Below are 7,916 nucleotides of genomic sequence, written 5' to 3'. Positions count from 1 at the left end.
AATACTTGAAGTAAAATTTTGTTGCAAAAACTGAAGGAGTTGTGAAGAGATTGCTGCAGATTTCATTCTTCTAGGATCTGCTTAGATGGTTTGTACTCTCCTCTTTTCCATTAGAAAGACCTTTGTGCATTGCTAAGAAGTGATGTAGGACAAATTCTGGGTGACTCTACACTTAAGCAGCTTGTAAATTGATTTTGCAATTTTTTTTATACTTTTCATCCAAGCGATTTTTGATATTTGTCTACATATTTTACCATGGTGGTAAATGAATAAATATTATAATTCTAGAAAACTAAATATTTATATGCAATATAATATTTCTTATGGTATTTAATAGGAATGCTATTCAATGCTGCAGAAATTTGCATGATATCATCAGTCCTTGTTTCACCAGTTATGAATAGCCTGATATCTTCCCATTCTTTAAAAATGCTTTGTCATTGGACTGCATTAGACTTTATAAAATGGCATAATATGGATTTCATTAACATCAAATTAGAGGTGTACATAAACTATCCTAGCAAAAGAAAAGGCTTTGAACAAGTAATATAAAATCCTAATGCTTGTTATTACTTATACAAAAAGAGTTATAAACTTAACCAGTAGCTAAGTCCTACTTAGTCTCATCCCTCACTACACTACATACTAACTCCTAAATATCTTGAGTTATTGTGGCATATTAAGTATGCTACTAACACTATATATAATAAATCATGCAGCTGGAGCGTAATCATAGTCTCCGTCATCATCGTCTCCATCTCCTTCTAAGCATGTTGCTGGAGCATAATTGTATCCATCATCACCATAGGCATCTCCATCAGCTTCATTCTTGTATCCCAAACCAATGATCTTGAGAACAGTAGACATTCTCTTCTGTTGTTCAGAACGATAAGTGTATTGGGGCTGGATTGAGAAGACCAATGCTATGTGGCTGGTATTCCTTGAATTGAGAATGGTTGTGAAGGGTAAGCTATCTGCCTTTTATAAAGGGAAGAGTCACCATTGAACTCGTTTTGGCGTAGGGCTGGCATGTGGGGAGTGTGGAGCATTTCCTGAGGAATGTGTCGAATCAGATTGAGGCTGGATGTGAAGGTTAAGCTATCTGCCTTTTATAAAGGGAAGAGCCACCATTGAGTGCATTTTGGCATAGGGCTGGCATGTGGGGAGTGTGGAGTGTTTCCTGAGGAATGTGCCGAACCTCGGAACCAGAAGCTTTGCTGATTTTACCAACTTCTTGGATAGCCACATCAGAAATGCACTTGACATGTCAGATTATTGCTTTCAAATGATAGTATGTGATGGAGCATCTTGTGGGTCCATGCCTGGGTTGTATAAAGGTGAGACTGTGCAGCATATATGGTGGTTGCAAAGGAATCTTATCATCAGTGTGGATTGTGGAATATAGATAACTTATTCTGAAGAAACTATCTAAGGAGCTTGTTTTCAGTGATGTATTCATCGCTTGGAATTGAAAACCTGAATAGTCTTTTACTCATCTACAGTTCTTGCAAAATAAGCATGAATAAGTTAAATAAAATCCATCTGAAAGAAAATGTTACATGTGGCTCATATGCTCCAAAACACCCTACCCCACCCCTCTTCCCCTTCTCAAGTAAGACACTTTGTAGGTATACTTGAAATTCTTTGTATCTTTAAGGTTGAATATTAAAGGATCTATGCTAACTAGAAATAGTTTCTCCATATGAAAATCTATTTTTTCTATTCCTACAATGCTGTGTTTAAAATTTTTTCCAGGGTTGCAGTTCAATTGAGGCTGATTACCACACATGAGTTCACAATTAGAGATCCATCTTGCTCTGAAATGAAGGAAACTGTTCTACAATTGTCAGACTTTTTAAAGGATTTTCAAAACTTAGTTTCATAGGTCGAGCACATGAGATGTGGGTTGCAGACACTGATGAGGTACTCACATTGATTTTGACTGTGCTAGTAGACATTTTTATAGCTTGTATAACAACAAAAATTGAAAAACCAAGTTGGAGCATTTTTGGGGTGATAGGGCAGTGATGAATTATAGCCAGTAAGCTATCAGGGATATGTTGCTTTTGTTCCTTACTTTCTGTTTTTAGCAAATTGATTTCAAATATATGCCTTCATGCTGTGCCACTTGCAGGAAACACTTAACAAGAAATCCACAATGAATAAAAAATATAATTCTTGAGGACTATGTAGTATTAATTAATATACTACATGATGTTTCTTATGATATATGGTAGGGATATAGTTTGCTTTCTATCCAAGCGATTTCAGATGTGTGCCTACATAGTTTGCCCTGGTGGGAAATGAATAAATAATATAATTCTATAGAACTAAATACTTATATGCAATATGATATTTCATATGATATTTGATAAGAATACTTTTCAATGTTGCAATCATTTGCATGATATCATCACATTCCTTTTGCCAGTTATGAATAGCCTGATATCCTCTCATTCTTAAGAGTTCTTTGTCATTGGACTGCAATAGAATTTATAAAATGGAAAAATATAGATTTCATTAACATCAAGTTAGAGGTATTCATAACCTATCCTAGCAGAAGGGAAAGGCTTTCAACAAGTAATATAAAATCCTAATGCTTGTTATTACTCGCACCAAAAGGATATAAACTTAGCCAGTAGCCAAGTCCATCTTAGTCTCATCCCTCACTAGACTACATACTAACTCCTAAATATCTTATATTATTGTGGCATATTAAGTATGCTGCTACTAACACTATGTATAATAAATCATGCAGCTGGAGCGTAATCATAGTCTCCGTCATCATCATCTCCATCTTCTTCTAAGCATGTTGCTGGAGCATAATTGTATCCACCGTCACCATAAGCATCTCCATGAGGTTCATTCCTGTATCCCAAACCAATGATCTTGAGAACAGTAGACATTCTCTTCTGTTATTCAGAACGATGAGAGTATTGGGGCAGAGCTTAGAAGACCGATGCTATGCAGCTAGTATTCCTTGAATTGAGCATGGATATGAAGGGTAAGCTATCTGCCTTTTATAAAGGGAAGAGCCACCATTGAACTTGTTTTGGCGTAGGGCTGGCATGTGGAGAGTGTTGAGCGTTACCTGAGGAATGTGCCGAATCAGATTGAGGATGGATGTGAAGGGTAAGCTATCTGCCTTCTATAAAGGGAAGAGCCACCATTGAACTCAGTTTGGCATAAGGCTGGCATGTGGGGAGTGTGGAGTGTTTCCTGAGGAATGTGCCAAACCAGAAGCTTTGCTGAATGTACCAACTTCTTGAGTAGCCACATCAGAAGGGAACTTGACATGTCAGCTTATTGCTGTCAAATGATACTGTTTATGGAGCATCTTTTGGGCCATGCCTGGGTCATATAAAGGTCTGACTATTGTGCATATATGATGGTTGGCAAAGGAATCTTATTATCAATGTGGATTCTGGAATATAGATATGCTAAACTTATTGTGAAGAAACTATCTTAGGAGCATGATTACAGTGATTTATTCATCGCTAGAAATTGAAAACCTGAATAGTCTTCTACTCATCTACAGTGCTTGCAAAATAAGCATGAATAAGCTAAATTAAATCCATCAGAAATAAAATGTTACACGTGGCTTATATGCTCCAGAACACCCTCCCCCACCCCTCTTCCCCTTCTCAAGTTATATACTTTGTAGATATACTAGAAATTCTTTGTATCTTTAAGGTTGAATACTTATAGGATCTATGTTGACTAGAAATACTTTCTCCATATGAAACTTAATCTATTTTTTACTCCTGAAATTCTCTGTGGTAAAAAGTTAGCCAGGATTGCAGTTACATTGAGGCTGATGACCATACATGAGTGCACAATTAGAGATCCATCTTGCTCTACAATCGCCAGACTTTTTTTCAGGAATTTCAAAACTTAATATCATCGGTTGAGCACATGAGAAGTGGGTTGCAGACACTGATGAGGTACTAACTTTGTTTTTGACTGGTCTAGTAGACAATTTGTATTCTTATTGGTTTTAAACAACAAAAATTGAAAAGCCAAGTTGGAGTTTCTTTGGGGTGATAAGGCAGTGATGAATTATTGCCAGTAAGCTATCAGGGATATGTTGCTTTTGTTCCTTACTTTCTGTTTTTAGCTAATTGATTTCAAATATATGCCTTCATGTTGTGCCACTAGCAGGTAACACTTAACAAGAAATCCATAATGAATAAACAATATAATTCTGGAGGACTATATATTAATTAATATACTACATGATGTTTCTTATGATGCTTGGTAGAAATATAATTTATTTCTCTTTGAAGCAATTTCAGATGTACGCCTACATATTTTTCCCTGGTGGGAAATGAATAAATAATATAATTCTAGACAACAAAATATTTATATGCAATATGACATTTGATATGGTATTTGATAAGAATACTATTCAATGTTGCAATCATTTGCATGATCATCACATTCCTTTCACCAGTTATGAATAGCCTGAAATCCTCTCATTCTTTAAAATTACGTTGTCATTGGACTGCATTAGAATTTTTAAAATGGCATAATATAGATTTCATTAACATCAAGTTAGAGGTATTTATAAAATATGCTTGCTAAAGGAAAAGGCTTTCTACATGTAATATAAAATCCTAATGCTTGTTATTACTAGTACCAAAAGGATATAAACTTAGCCAGTAGCCAAGTCCATCTTAGTCTCATCCCTCACTAGACTACATACTAACTCCTAAATATCTTATGCTATTGTGGCATATTAAGTATGCTACTAACACTGTATATAATAAATCATGCAGCTGGAGCGTAATCATAGTCTCCATCATCATCGTCTCCATCTCCTTCTAAGCATGTTGCTGGAGCATAATTGTATCCATCATCACCATAGGCATCTCCATCAGATTCATTCCTGTATCCCAAACCAATGATCTTGAGAACAGCAGACATTCTTTTCTGTTATTAGAACGATGAGCGTATTGGGGCAGGGTTTAGAAGACCAATGCTATGCTAGTATTCCTTGAATTGAGAATGGATGTGAAGGGTAAACTATCTGCCTTTTATAAAGGGAAGAACCACCATTCAACTCGTGTTGACACAGGGCTGGCACGTGGCCATGTGGGGAGTGTGGAGTGTTACCTGAAGAATGTGTCGAATCAGATTGAGGATGGATGTGAAGGATAAGCTATCTGCCTTTTATAAAGGGGCGAGCCACCATTGAACGCATTTTGGCATAGCGCTGGCATGTGGGGAGTGTGGAGTGTTTCTTGAGGAATGTGCCAAACCAGAGGCTTTGCTGAAGTTACCAATTTCTTGCGTATCCACATCAGAAATGCACTTGACATGTCAGCTTATTGCTGTCTTAGTTGTAGAAAGGTGAGACTATTCTGCATAGATGGTGGTTGGCAAAGGAATCTTATTATCAATGTGGACTGTGGAATATAGATATGCTAAACTCTTTATGAAGAAACTATCTAAGGAGCATGTTTACAGTGATTTATTCATCTCTTGAAATTGAAAACCTGAATAGTCTTCTACACATCTACAGTGCTTGCAAAATAAGCATGAATAAGCTAAATTAAATCCATCAGAAAGAAAATGTTACATGTGGCTTATAAGCTCCACAACACCCTCCCCCACCCCTCTTCCCCCTCTCAAGTTAGATAGTTTGTAGATATACTTAAAATTCTTTGTATCTTTAAGGTTGAATACTTATAGGATCTATGTTGACTAGAAATACTTTCTCCATGTGAAACTTAATCTGTTTTTTACTCCTGAAATGCTCTGTGTGTTAAAAAGTTTGCCAGGGTTGCAGTTACATTGAGGATGATGACCATACATGAGTTCACAATTAGAGATCCATTTCACTCTGAAATGAAGGAAACTGTTCTACAATTGCCAGACTTTTTTTTTTCAGGAATTTCAAAACTTAGTATCATTGGTTGAGCACATGAGAAATGGGTTGCAGACACTGACGAGGTACTCACTTTGTTTTTAACTGGACTAGTAGAGAATTTATATTCTTATAGTCTGTAACAACAAAAATTGAAAAGACAACTTGGAGATTCTTTGAGGTGTTAGGGCAGTGATGAATTATTGCCAGTAAGCTATCAGGGATATGTTGCTTTTGTTCCTGACTTTCTGTTTTTAGCTAATTAATTTCAAATATATGCCTGCTTGTTGTGCCACTAGCTGGCAACACTTAACAAGAAATCTGTAATGAATAAACAATATAATTCTGGAGGACTATGTATTAATTAATATACTACATGATGTTTCTTATGATGTTTGGTAGGAATATAATTTACTTTTCATTCAAGCGATTTCAGATGTATGTCTACATATTTTGCCATGGTGGGAAATGAATAAATAGCATAATTCTAGATAACTAAATATTTATATGCAATATGATATTTCATATGGTACTTGATAAAAATACTATTCAATGTTGCAATCATTTGCATGATATACATTTTCACTGGACTGCATTAGAATTTATAAAATGGCATAATATAGATTTCATTAACATCAAGTTAGAGCTGTTTATAAACTATCCTAGCAAAAGGAAAAGGCTTTCAACAAGTAATATAAAATCCCAATGCTTGTTATTACTAGTACCAAAAGGATATAAACTTAGCCAGTAGTCTCATCCCTCACTAGACTATATACTAACTCCTAAATATCTTATGCTATTGTGGCATATTAAGTATGCTACTAACACTATATATAATAAATCATGCAGCTGGAGCGTAATCATAGTCTCCATCATCATCGTCACCATCTCCTTCTAAGCGTGTTGCTGGAGCATAATTGTATCCATCATCACCATAGGCATCTCCATCATCAGCTTCATTCCTGTATCCCAAACCAATGATCTTGAGAACAGCAGACATTCTCTTCTGTTATTCAGAAAGATGAGCGTATCGGGGCAGGGTTTAGACGACCAATGCTATGCAGCTAGTATTCCTTGAATTGAGAATGGATGTGAAGGGTAAACTATCTGCCTTTTATAAAGGGAAGAGTCACCAGTGAACTCATTTTGGCGTAGGGCTGGCATGTGGGGATTGTGGATTGTTACCTGAGGAATGTGCCGAATCAGATTGAGGATGGATGTGAAGGGTAAGCTATATGCCTTTTATATCATTGAACGTATTTTGGCATTGGGCTGGCATGTGGGGAGTGTGGAAGTTTTCCTGAGGAATGTGTCGAACCAGAAGCTTTGCTGAATTTACCTACTTCTTGGGTAGCCACATCAGAAATGCACTTGACATGTCAGCTTATTGCTTTACTGTGTGATGGAGCATCTTATGGGGCCATGCCTGGGTTGTATAAAGGTGAGACTATTCTGCATATATAGTGGTTGGAAAAGGAATTTTATTATCAATGTGGATTGTGGAATATGTATATATATATATATATATATATATATGGGTAAATTTATTCAGAAGAAACTATCTAAGGAGCATGTTTACAGTGATGTATTCATCACTTGAAATTGAAAACCTGAATAGTCTTCTACTGATCTACAGTTCTTGCAAAATAAGCATGATTAAGTTAAATTAAATCCATCAGAAAGAAAATGTTGCATGTGGCTCATATGCTCCACAACACCCTCCCCCACCCCTCTTCCCCTTCTCAAGTAATATACTTTGTAGATACATATACTTCGAAATTGTTTGTATCTTTAAGGTTGAATACTTATAGGATCTATGTTGACTAGAAATACTCTCCATATGAAACTTAATCTATTTTTTACTCCTGAAATGCTGTGTGTTAAAAAGTTTGCCAGGGTTGCAGTTACATTGAGGCCAATGACCATACATGAATTCACAATTAGAGATCCATCTTGCTCTGAAATGAAGGAAACTGTTCTACAATCGCTAGAATTTCTGAAAAATGTAATGCGCAGTACACAAAGATGTTAAAACAACAGTTGTAAC

The 7,916-nt window shown here is 36.0% G+C and overlaps 1 long non-coding RNA gene across 1 annotated transcript; it reads left to right on the top strand.

Annotated features, from left to right (window-relative positions):
• Nucleotides 1-652: 652 nt before the first annotated feature.
• On the top strand, nucleotides 653-5,745 carry LOC116002064. Its single transcript, XR_004094365.1, has 4 exons — nucleotides 653-1,337; nucleotides 1,756-1,923; nucleotides 2,759-3,944; nucleotides 4,779-5,745. It is a non-coding gene; the product is annotated as an uncharacterized LOC116002064 (long non-coding RNA).
• Nucleotides 5,746-7,916: the final 2,171 nt, after the last annotated feature.

This window comes from Ipomoea triloba, chromosome 13, assembly GCF_003576645.1.
Source record: "Ipomoea triloba cultivar NCNSP0323 chromosome 13, ASM357664v1".
Taxonomy (NCBI): Eukaryota; Viridiplantae; Streptophyta; class Magnoliopsida; order Solanales; family Convolvulaceae; genus Ipomoea; species Ipomoea triloba.
Note: the sequence above shows the minus strand (reverse complement) of the source record. Positions and strands in the feature narration are given on the sequence as shown.